Source organism: Urocitellus parryii, chromosome X, assembly GCF_045843805.1.
Source record: "Urocitellus parryii isolate mUroPar1 chromosome X, mUroPar1.hap1, whole genome shotgun sequence".
NCBI classification, from domain to species: domain Eukaryota; kingdom Metazoa; phylum Chordata; class Mammalia; order Rodentia; family Sciuridae; genus Urocitellus; species Urocitellus parryii.
The window spans coordinates 87,646,781-87,659,702 of record NC_135547.1 but is presented as its reverse complement, the minus strand read 5'-3'; the positions used below and the strand labels follow the sequence as shown (position 1 = coordinate 87,659,702).

At 44.4% G+C, this 12,922-nt stretch overlaps 1 pseudogene; it reads left to right on the top strand.

Annotated features, from left to right (window-relative positions):
• The first annotated feature begins 1,872 nt into the window (after positions 1-1,872).
• On the top strand, positions 1,873-2,729 carry LOC113195782 (small ribosomal subunit protein uS2 pseudogene; annotated as a pseudogene).
• The last annotated feature ends 10,193 nt before the right edge of the window (positions 2,730-12,922 follow it).

Sequence of the window (12,922 nt, the reverse complement as noted above, 5' to 3'; positions counted from 1 at the left end):
GGGCAGGAGAGCCCAGTCCCCGCTCGCTCACGGCGCCACCCTCCCCCGGGCCCAGCCGGGGGAGGGGGCCGGCGGGACGCGAGGGCGCGCACCGGGCTTGAGGGCCCGGGGGCCCGGGGGGGCCCGGGAGACAGCGCTGGGGCCGGCGGCACGGGGAGCAGGAGCTGAGGCTGCCGCTGCCGCCGCCGCCGCCGCCACCGCCACGGCTCGGGAGGACGCGGCCCACGGCGCTCCGCCCGCTGCGGAGTCACTGCGCAGCGCGGCCGCGCGGGACCGCCCCGGCCGCCGGCCCGCCCCCCGCCCCTGCCCCCACCCTGCTCGCCCGGCCCGCCCCCGCGCGCCCCACCTGCAGCCGCCACCCGCACCCGCAGCTGGACCAGCCCCAAGGCACCGGCGCCTGGCCGGGGCCAGCCCCATCACATCCTGCAGGAGATCTCTTCATTCCACCCACCAGTCCCAGGGTCCTCACTTCACAAATGCAGCCTAAAGAATCTCTCCTTATAACCAGGTTCCAACATCTCTCTGGGGTTCGCCAGGCCCAGGGTCTTCATCCAAGCCATTCTGAAAACACCCATCCCAGGCAGTCCCCAAGTCCAGACAACCGACGGGATTCTCTCCCGTACTGTAGGTCTGCCAGCCCGAAGCAATGTCAGATACCCCATCCTAGACAACCTCTGGACCTCCTGTCTCCGGAGACCTCTGTCCAGCCCCCACCATGGATAGATAGTCTCTGGGTCTCCAGTCCTAGTCTGGACCCTCCTCCTATCCCAGTCAGCCCCATGTCCCTCCAGCCCAGTCAGTATGAAGCTCCCTCAGTCCCAGGAAACACCTGGAACTCCAACTATACACACACACATCCCAGGCATCCCCTGACTCCAGCCAGCCCCTAAACTTTCCGTCTAAGCCAGTGCCCAGATTCCCTATCCTAGCCAACCAGGTCTTAGCCAGTCCCTGGGGCTTCAACCAAGGAAGTCCCAGGGTTTTCCATTCCAACAAGCCCTGGGACTCCCCATCAAAGCTAAACTTGGGATCAAAGCTCCATTCATTCAACCCTCTTTTCCTGCTCTCCTTTGGAAATGCTCTCCTCATTCATTCCATCATCTCCATCCAATGAAACTGTACCCATCCCATTCTCCCATCCTTTGAGAATTAACTCAAATGCCACTTTACTGAAGCCAACTCTTATTTCCCCAGTAAGAAGTCCCCCCCGCCATTTGACTTCCCACTACATTTCCTCTGCCCCTCTGTTGTGGCATTTTGGGGACAAATGGAATTTGGCTTTATATCTTCTTCCAGACTGAGCTCCTTACAGCCTTAAACATGTCTTGATTTATCTTTGTGAGGACATTGAGATAAGAGGGGAAAACATGAGTTTTATAGTTAGACAAAACTGGATTTAAATTCCATCTTTTCCTCTCTGAATTCCCATTTCCCTATCAAAACACTTAGTTCACAGAGGTGGTCTTAGAAAAAAAAAACACATTCAGAAACAACTTGCACAGAAAAGAATGAGAGAAATTATTTGCAAATCATATATCTGATAAGGGACTTGTATGTAAACTATGTAAAGAACTCTTACAACAAAAGCCAACTCAATTTTTAAAAATGGGCAAAAGAATTTGAACAGACATTTCTCCAAAGAAGATATACAAATGAGCGATAAGTACATGAAAAGATGCTCAGCATTATTATTCATCAGGCAAATGCAAATCAAAAGCACAATGAGCTTTCTATGATATCCATAAGGCAGTGTTCTGGGTTCCTGTTGTAACTTAAAGGGAAACTTTCCCAATATCCAAAGCTCTTCATGTCCTACACATGAGGAAGAGGATGTCCTTGAACTTCTTGCATCAGTAACTCACTTAGTTCCACATGGAACAATATATCTACAAAAGGAAAAATGACCACATCTACATCATAAATCAAAAAAGGAGCTGGGAGAAGCTTCTGCCATTGTTACTATTGAAAACTTAATTGATGTCAGTATTTTCTTCTCTAGAAACACTGGCCAATGGGCTGCATTGAAGCTTGCTACTTCCATTGGCACCACTCCTATTGGTGGGCACTTGGCTTCTGGAACTTTTACTCAACAGATTCAGGCAGCCTTCTGGGAGCCACATCTGCTGGTGCTCACTGATCCCAGGGCTGACTACTAGCCTCTCACAGAGTCCTATGATAACCTGCTTATCATGGCTCCGTGTAACACAGATTCTCCCCTGTGCTACATGGACTTTGCCACCCAGCACTGCAAGGGGGCTCACTCAGTGGGTCCAATGTGGTGGATATCGGCCTGGGAAGTTCTGTGCATGTGTGGCACCAGCTCCTGTGAATACTCATAGGAGGTCATGCCTGATCTCTACTTCTACAGAGATCATGAGGAAATTGAAAAAGAAAAGCAGGCTGCTGCTGAAAAGGCAAAGACCAAGGCAGGAAGTTCAGGGTCAATGAACTTCTCCAGCTGCTGAGTTTCCTGCTATTCAACCCAAGGTGCAGACTGGTCTGAAGGCATGCAAGTCCCTCTGTGCCTATTCAGTAGTTCTCTCCAATAGCTTGGTGTGCTCAGCCTCCCACTGAAGGAAGACTGGGCTGCAGCTCCCACTTCTCAGACCCCTGACTGGATAGGAACAACCACTGAGTGGTCTAATGGTGTCCTTCTGCAGGCTCTTGAACAGAAAATGGACACAAGGTTAATGGAAAATAAACATAAATTCCTTAAACACATAAAATGAGATTCCATTTCATATGGACTGTGATAGCTAAAACTGAAAGGATAGACAATGGGAAGTGTTAGCAAGCATGTAGAGAAATAGGAATCCTCATTTGTTGCAGGCAGGAATGTAAAAATGGTACAGTCACTTTGCAAAGCAGTTTGGCAGTTCCTCAAAATGTTAAACATAGAGTTACACATATGACCCAGCAATTCCACTCCTAGGCATCTCTCCAAGAGAAATGAAAATATACATCGATACAAAAATTTGTACATGAGTGTTCATAGCAGCTTTATGAATAATAATAAAAGTGATAGTCAAAAGGTGGAAACAACCAATGTTCAACTGATGAATGGATATGCAAAATGTGGTATGGCCACACAATGGAATATTATCCAGTCATTAAAAAGGAATGAAGGGGCTGGGGTTGTAGCTCATTGGTAGAGCACTTGCCTTGCATGTGTGAGGCACTTGGTTAGATCCTCAGCACCACATAAAAATAATTAAATGAAATATATTGTGTTCACCTACAACTAAAAAAATTTAAAAAAGGAATGAAGTACCAATACATGCTAAAATATGATAAATCTTGACAACATGTTAAGGAGAGAAGCTAGTCACAAAAGGCCACATATTGTATGATTCCTTTTATTTGAAATTCCAGAATAAATAAATTATAGGTATAGAGATTAGAGTAATGGTTGTCAAGGGCTAGGGCATGAGTGGGGCTGGGGCTGACTGCTAATCGGTATGGGGCTTTTTTGGAGAGGGGTGAAAATGTTCTAAGATTAGACTGTGGTAGTGGTTGCACAACCATGCTAATACACTATAAACCACTGACTCATATCCTCTAAAGGGTGGATTTTGTGGCACATGAAGTATATCTCAATAAAGCTGTTTTTTTTAACACTTTGCAGAGAGCTAGCACATAACAACTACTATGATAATAATAGCTAGCACTTCTATGGTGGTTACCATGTGCCAGGCCCTATGCTAAGTATTTTACATATATGAAATCACTTAATCACTTAGTTTGAGGGTGTTGCCTACTGTCACATGGAGATATAGTCAGGATATTTGTCTGCTTCTTTCTCACTTCTTTGTATCTTCTCCTGGTAACTTGTACAAAATAGGTACTCTGTAAATGTTAAAGTAGTATAGACAGTCAATATTTCTATTCATCCAGCAAACATTTGCAAAGCATTATTCCTGTTCTTGCATTCTTGACCTCATCCCTGCTTCTAATCATTCGGATTCCCTCTGGGAATGGAGGCAGATGGATACTAAACTTCATTCACAAAATATTTATTGAGTATCCACTATCTGTTAGGCATTTCTCTAAATAATGAGGGTATAGCAACAAACCAAACAATCCCTAGCCTTATAGGGCTGACATTCTAAAGGGGAGAGAGACAAGGAACAGTGTCCCTCCAAAATCTGTATCCACTAAAAACAACAACAACAACAACAACAACAACAAAAACAACCTCAGAGTATGACCTTATTTGGAAATAAGAGTCTTTGCAGATATAATCAAGTTGAGGTCATACTGGATTAGTGTGGGTCCTAATCCAATGACTGTTGTCCTCAAAGAGGAGGGAATGTTGGACATGGAAACACATGTGTGAGAGAATGCCATGTGAAGATGGAGGTAGAAAGTGGAGTAATAAGACAAGCAACGCCAAGAATTTCAGCAGCCACCAGAAGATGGATGAGGCAAAGAAGAATTCTTCCCTCGAGGCTGCAGAGGAAGCATGGCCCAGGTGACATCTTGATTTTAGACTCCTATTCCTTAGGACTATGAGAGAATCATATCTATCTTCCCTCCTTCCTTCTGTCCTTCCTTCCTTCTTTCTTTGGTACCAAGGATTGAACCCAGGGGCACTTAAACACTGAGCCACATCCTCAGTTCTTTTAAAAAATTTTTGAGACAGGATCTTGCTAAGTTGCTTAGGGCTTCATTAAGTTGCTAGGCTGGCCTTGAACTTGTGCTCTTCCTTCTCAGCCCCCTGAACCTCTGGGGGGGTTATGTGCCACCATGACCTGCAATTGAATTTTGTTGACAGCACCCAGTTTGTGATACTTTGTTATGACAGCCCTAGAGGACTAATACAGATGGTGATAGTGCTCAAAAGAAAGACAAGGTAGCCAGGCATGGTTCACCTGTAATCCCAGTGGCTCAAGAGGCTGAGGCAGGAGGATTGTGAGCTCAAAGCCAGCCTCAGCAATGGCAAGGCACTAAGCAACTCAGTGAGACCCTGTCTCTAAGTAAAATACAAAATAGGGCTGGGGATGTGGTTCAGTGGGCAAGTGCCCCTGAGTTCAATCCCAAGAAAGAAATAGAGAGAGAAAGAAGGAAAGAAAAGTAAGAAAGAGAGAGGGAGGGAGAGAGGAAGAAAGGAAGAAAAAGAAAGAAAGAAAGAGAGAGAGAGAGAGAAAGGGAGGGAGATAGATAGATAAAGACAAGTGAACGATGAAGGAGAGCCCTGGGTGAATCAAGTACATAGCCTAGCCCCTCAGGGAGCTCCCAGTCTCGCAGCAGAGAGCCACAAGCATATATCATATATGATTGTGTTCTGGGTTCCTATTGTAACTTGAAGGGAAATCTTTTCTCATAGGCAATGAAAAGTCACAGAAGATTTTTAAGCAAAGGAGTGACATAGCAGGTGGGGAGGTGCCCACAGGTATATTGTGTGCGCTGAATATTTCACACCACAGAATGACTTTAGTATTGGTTCATTGTGGTTGCTCAGCAGAAACTATAGCACTACCTTCCTTTCCTGTCTGCTGCCTCCCATAGTCATTTCCCAGAGCCTTAGTCTTCAGTGTGATTGCTCAAATTCCCCTTACCCTGGGACCAGTTCTGCCAAGGAATGTGAAGCTAGAGTAGGAAAGAGCCCTAAAATCCACATCTCACCACTGCCAGTATCCAGTCAACAAGAATTCGTCAGGATACCAAGAGCCATGAAATATTTTCCTCAGATCCAACGGTGGCATCTGTTCAAATTGGGTTTGCCTACTGGATTCTCACAGTTCTATCTATGAGCAGACCTTCTCCTATACTTGTTAGCTGCCAAGCACGAGATGGGAAAATTGAAATTAAAAACAAAACTCAGGTGGTGAATCTCAGTAGAGCATGTGCTTAGCAATGTGTGAGGCCCTGGGTTTGCTTCTCAGCACCCTAAGAAAAAAAATCCCACCAGTCTTTCCCCTAGAGGGTTTAGAAATAATATCAGAGCCGAAGGGATCTCAGAGATAAACTCATTTTCCAGTTGAGAACACTGAGAGCCAGAGAGAAGTGATCAGCACTTAATTGCTATGGTCAGTACCACCAGGATACAGGTCTTTTCATGGGCTATTTCCAGAGTCTGGTGTTCCAAAGAGCCTTAAGATTGTAGATTTTAGAGGGCAGAAAGGTAGAAAAGTGACTATCTTTGAGGAACATAGAAGGAAAAAAGAAGACACACTTCTCTTGGGGATTCCGACAGAGACAGCGGTGCTTAAAACTGAGACAGCACTTGGCTAATTAATTAATTATCCTTCCAGGCCCCTTCCCCCTAGTGGGGGATGGTATGAGATGTAACCAAAGTACCTGTCAGCCTCCAACAGCTGCACAGAAAGCAATCTTAATAGGTTAATCTGGAGTTTTGTTTTAGGAGAAATTTTCTCTCTGAAGATGATTTGTAAGCTTGATCCTGTCAGAACACAAAACCACATAACCCAACGTGTTTCCAATTTTGTCCTAGCTGCCATAAAACTTTGAGCCAAATTCAGAGTCCAATTATAATCCAGTTCATTTTAGGTACCTGGCAACATCTATTCGTATTTCCTTTACATGGTCTCTGTTCTGTTTCTTCCACATTTTATCCCTAATTGTCTTTCTTTCATGTTATAAACTGACGAGTCGCCTAATATCCTCTTTAAAGTAGGCGAGATATAAATCTTACATAAACTAAACTATATTTACAGATGCTAAAGGGATTTGAAACAATGAAGAACATTTGAAGAAACAGATGATATTTGGCCTAGAGGAGGACAGGCTTATGAGGACATGATTACTGTCTTCAAATATCCAATAAGCTGTCAGGGGGGCAATGTAGTGGAATTATTCTGCTTAGCTCCAAAGGGCACAGCCAGAAGCAATGGGTGAAAATTACAGGGCGACAGATCCCAGGGAAGAAAACTATCATAGGCAAAGCTTAGTGAACAGAGCATATCAGTGGAGGTCTCCAAATAGTGGCTGTGTGGCTTCATTTGGAGGATCTGTTGCATAGGGAATGGAAAAACTGGTTGGAGGGGTTAATTTTTAAAGACTCTTCTCAGTACCAATATATTGAAAACACAGTCCTGGATGTAGAAAAGAAAACTGGATGGGAGCGGGGAAGTGTGGAGGGGGAACAGCAAAGAAAAAGATTTATCAAATGCTGGAACATTCCAGCCAAAAGCAGTGAGCCTTGACTACTCCAGAGACACTCATAAATGGAAAAATGGTTGGTCCATAAACAGAACCAAGCCTGCACTGCTCCAGCCCTATCCCATGTGACTCCTATAAGGGCATGAGAAATCGAAAAGTCTGTTCTATTTCTCCCCACCACAATCTTACTGGCTGTTATTCAAAGAAGAACAGGTCAAGACCATCAGAGCTGAAAGGGACCTTAAAGAGTATGTAATCCAAACCCCTCGTTTTAGAGCCTGAAAAAAAAAAAAAAGAAGAAGCTCAGAGAGACCAGTCTACCTGTTGGCTACTTTACCTCACCATGAGCTGCTTAAAGGCAGAGACAATTTTGTTTACTTTTCAGTCCCCTAAATGGGCTTGACCCTGCATCCTGGCACCTAGTGGGGTACATAGTAACAAGAAACTGAATTGAATCAAATTGCCCAGAAGGGTTGGTACTTGAAGCTAGGCCTTTTGACACCCAATCCATGATGCTTTCCATAACAGAAACATTTTTTTTCACAACTCTGTGTCACAGGCCTGGAGCCACAGCAAGAGATGAACGAGAAAGAGTCAGGCTGCCGCCTGCCCTCAAGGAGCAAACACTCATCCCCCCACCACACCCCATCTAGGCTCAGACTCTGCACACCTGCTATTCTTTTGTCGGGGGAAAGCCCTCCCTGCTGCCTTGGCCTGTTTATCCTTCAGATCTCAGTTCAAATGTCAGTTCATCAGCTGAAACTTCTCACTCCCAGACTACACAGATCCCTCTGACACATGCTCAGTAAGTCCTCTCCTTCCCAGAACTTAGCAAGTTTGTAATTACATATTGATTCGTGCAGTTCTTTGTTTGTTTACCTCCTGCCTCCCTCATTGGACTGTTAGTTCTTCAAGGGCAGATATTCTGTCTGTTGTGTTCCCCACTGTACACAAGTCTGGCAAAAAGCCTGATACGTGGTAGGTAAGCAATAAGCAATTTGTGTTTGTTGAATGCCTGAATCAACAACTTAATGGGGTATATAGATAGATAAATCATAACTACAATTCAGTGGGATAAGAGGTAGAAGGTAATACAGAAATCAATTCTTTCGGAAGGAGGAAGCCAGCTCTTGGATCAATGGAGCTGCTCTTGCGGAATGTGTATGTTGCCAGTCAGCCAAGGCATAGGGAGAACTCACAACCAGGTGAAAGTGTCCCTGTGTTCAGACAAACCAAAGCTACTTGTCAGCATCTCTCTATTTCCCCAGTTCCCTGAGAAGCAGGCTGTTCTGCCACAGTGGGACAGACCCGGCACCTGTGTGCTGGTTGGGATTCAGGCACTATTGGCAGTCAGACCACAGGGGGCTGGCAGAGCTGAAAGGAAGCTCCTGGGATTCAGATCTCTGTCTTCATCAGCATTCTCTCTCCAGGAGAAAGACTGGGAGGATCCATTGGTCCTGGAATCACCCGTCATTCTGTACCTTTTGGGTGGGGTAAGACCTACTCCCAGGCATGAGCGAGTGTTGCCCTCTAGTGGTAATAATGATGATGATGATGATAATAATGATGATGATAATAATAATAATTAGTGAATGTAGTCCTTGTTAGGGTGACCAACTGTCCCAGTTTTCCCAGGATTGTTTTAGTACATTGTTTTTACATCCCAGGAAACCTCTGAGTCTTAGGCAAACCGGGACAGTTGGTCATCCTACCCCCTTGATGGTGTGCAATGCATTCTGCATAAACATCATCGCATTAGATGGCTCATAACTCCCAAGACTGGGAATCAGCATTAAATTTGTATAGATCCATAGAGCTTTAGAGATCCAACCCATTTTCCAGACAAGGAAACAAAGCTCAAGAGAAGGGAAAGAACTTCCTTGTTCAGCATCAAATTACCAATGAATGGCAGAACCAGTATCAGCATCTAGGTGTCTGGACCCACAGGCTGGTGATCATTGCCCCTACCTGGCATGTTCTCAGCTCCTTTGTCAGTTTGTTGAGGTCTCACATCCTCCAGAAGCCATTCCCTAAACTACACACCTCTTCAGCCTTTCGGAAAGCTTTCCCCTCTGAAAGCTTGAAAGACTTATTTGGCACTTAGTATGTGCTACAGGTACTGCTTTTGGTTTTCGTTTGTTTCTTTTGGGTACTAGGGATTGATTGAACCTGAGTTCCTCTAGCACTGAGCTGCAATTCCAGACCCTTTTGTTTGTTTGTTTGTTTGTTTTGAGACAGGGTCACACTAAGTTGCCCAGGCTGCCTTCGAACTTGCAATCTTCCTGCCTTAGCCTTCTAAGAAGACGTGTGCCACCACAACCGACCAGGTACCTTTTTTTTTTTAATCATTTAAATGTATATGGGGGAGCTGGGGCTGTAGCTCAGTGGCAGGGTGCTTGCCTTGCACGTGCGAAGCACTGCATTCAATCCTCAGCACCACATAAAAATAAATAAATAAAATAAAGGCATGCTGTCCATCTACAACTACAAAACTTTTTTTAAAATGTATATTGGGGAAAAAAAGATGCTCCTCGGCCTCCCCAACCCCCATCACCAGAGATACTGGGAAGGAGAGCAGCCTTTGCTTAGGAGAGTTTCAAGTGTGCCCCTAGTTTGTCCAGAGCCTTGAGAAAAGGGCATCTGGCACTGCAGAGCAAGAAGAGAAGCGAAGTGAAGCCTATGCAATCACCAGGTGGGATGGATTTGAGAGCCAAGAGCCAGAGGAGGTGAGAAGGCAAACCTGCAGCTGCTAGAGGAAAGGCAGAATATGAATGCCTTCCTTGCCCCAGGGAAATGGGTCCTAGTTTCCCTGCTGCCAAAATAGCAGTGTCCTTCTCTGCTCCCCTGGTCCCTGACAAGGACCCCCCAAATCAGCTCTTGCCTCTCCCCTCCACTGAGACAAATTTGCAAACTCCCACATCTCTGTGGAAACGGCAGAGAGCAGGAGAGAAGAAAAAAGGAGAAAAATCCACCCACATGCCAACAAACTGGAAAAAAAATAACCCAGGCCTTGTCTCACTCAGCTGTTGGCTTGCTGCTCCCTCCCACTGTGGCGGCTGCTCCTGCCTCCTGGACAGGGACCTGGATCTGTTCAGCTTCGCTTCCCATCCTGATCTGACTTTTGTCAATGTCCCCTGCCTCTACCCCTACTCCACCTATGAGAGGGAGGGTCCTGAAGACCAGGGGCAAGAAAACTGGAAGGGCGGACTGGCAAAGCACCAAATGCTTGTGGCCTGCCACAGTTTCTGTACCCATCACTGTACCCACAAACCATGCAGGAGACCTTTCTTCTCTTCCAGGGAAATAAGTCAGGGAGATGGGGCACCTCTCACAAGCTCACCAGCCAGGCCACTTTTTCCTCAGATGTTGTTCCCGGCTTCTTCTCCCTCATTCCAGCTCTCCTCGTCTCTCCACCATTTTTAAGTTCTATTTTCAGTCGAATTCCCTCCACTTCCACCATTCTGAGCCCTTGCCTGTCATCACTTTCTGCCCCAGTTCGGGGCACCATATTACTGAAAAACAAACAAACAAACAAAAAAAAAAACAGAAAAAAAAACTAAAATTGAGAGTGTTGCTAGGAAAGGAAGGATCTGGAAATCATCCCTATTAGGAACCATTGAGGAAAATGGAAATGTTTAGCCTGTAGGAAGGAGACTGTGAACTCAAAGAAGCACAAGAAGATAGAACCACAAATTTCCTTTTTCAGAGGAGGTGATTAAGGCCCAAAGAGGGGAGTAGAACTGGGACTATTATGCAGAAAAGGGGACAGCTTTGTTCTGTGGGCCTCCAGAAAACAGAAGGAGGGGGAGTGAGTGAAAGATAAGAAAGTAGATTTAAATGACAGTTTTGTTTCTTCTTTCCAAATGTTTATTTCTGTTATTTCATCTCCTTGTCTTACTGTGCAGGATCTCCAGTTCAATACCAAACAAAAGAGATGACATGGGCATCTTGTTTCGGTAAAAGAGAAAGAATTGCAATATTTTACCACTATGTATAGTGTTTGTTGTAGGATTTTGGAGGATATTCTTTATCAGGTTAAGGAAGTTTCCTCTTACTCCTAGTATGCTAAGAACTTCATCGTGAATACGGGCTAAGTTTCATCAAATGCTTCCTCATCATCTTTTCTAATGATTATACATTTTCCCCTTCTGTTTATATGGTCAAGAATTCAGCATTATCTCAAAAGAATGGTAAAATTTCTACCACACAAAACTACCCAAAGAGCCATTGGCTTCCTCATGGACCAAAGTAGTCAGCTCCAAGTTACTGTGAATGTTCAAGCCCAAGTGCAGCCATTCATTAAAAACTTAGGGTCCGGGCTGGGGATGTGGCTCAAGCAGTAGCGCGCTCACCTGGCATGCGTGCGGCCCGGGTTCGATCCTCAGCACCACATACAAACAAAGATGTTGTGTCCGCCAAGAACTAGAAAATGAATATTAAAAATTCTCTCTCTCTCTCCTCTCTCACTCTCTCTTAAAAAAAAAAAGAATTAAAAACTTAGGGTCCAGTCACTGTTCCAGGTGCTGGCCATTTAGTGGTAAAGAAAATTTATGCTTGGCAATTGATTATTTACCAATAAGGGACCAGTTAAATACTTTGTAGTTTCTATATATGGTGTAATGCTTTGTAACCATCTGAAGCGATATTATAGAAGACTGATAATAAATCTAGATATATGGGCAAATGAAAAATGGGTGAAAAATGGGTTAAAAAGACAGTGTTTACAGTTTGGTCTAAATTTGTGGAAACTACGTAACAGATAAACCTTGAGTTGTTCAAACTGTTGTCTCTAAGTGATGAGGTTAGGAATAAATGTTACTTTTTTTTCCTCTGAAGGAAAAAAAAGAGTTCCTGCTCTTCTGGAGTTCACATTTTTAAAAAAATATTTATTTTTCAGTTTTAGGTGGACACAATATCTTCATTTTATTTTTATGTGGTGCTGAGAATCGAACTTAGTGCCTCATGCATGCTAGGCAAGCGCGCTACCACTTGAGCCACACCCCCAGCCCCAAGGAGTTCACATTTTTGAGGGAGGATGACAAACACAAACAATCATACAAATACATGAATAAAAATTTCAAAAAGTCAAAAGTGTTATGAGAATGAATATTTAATAGCACAAAGTGAGCTTGGAAACAAGATTAAATACATTAGTCAGGGAAGGACTCTTCACAGTTATGAAAGTTGAGGTAAGTTTTAATGATAAGAAGGCAATCATTTCATAAAGATCCAGAGGCATGGCATCCCAGGCAGAGTGAGACACAAGGACAAAGGCCGTTGGGTGGGAAGGAACTGAGTGTATTCAAGGGACTTCAGAAAGAAATCCAATTGGAGAAGCAAAAGGAAAGACTAGTTCTAGATGTGATAGGAAAGAAGTTTTGGAATAAGACTGTGTAAAGCTGTAAAGATGTTTATTTCAGGTACAATGAAAACCATCTGAGAGTTTTGAGCTGGGAGTGACGTGATCTGAGTTATGTTCTTCAAAGCTTACTCTGATGTATGAAAATGGATTACAGTGGGAGCAAAACTGGAGACAGGGAGGGCAGCTAGGAGACTAGGTAAAAAACTAGTTAGGCGGTCCAAATTGGAGACCATGATAGCTTGGGCTAGAATAGTGATGACAGAGAAAGATAAGTGGGCAAATTTGGAATATATTTTTACCTGAACAATGCAATTATAGAAAATTCAAGGGCTGGGGATGTGGCTCAAGTGGTAGCACACTCACCTAGCTAGCATGAGTGAGGCACTGGGTTCGATACTCAGCACCACATAAAAAATGAAATAAAGATATTGTGTCCAC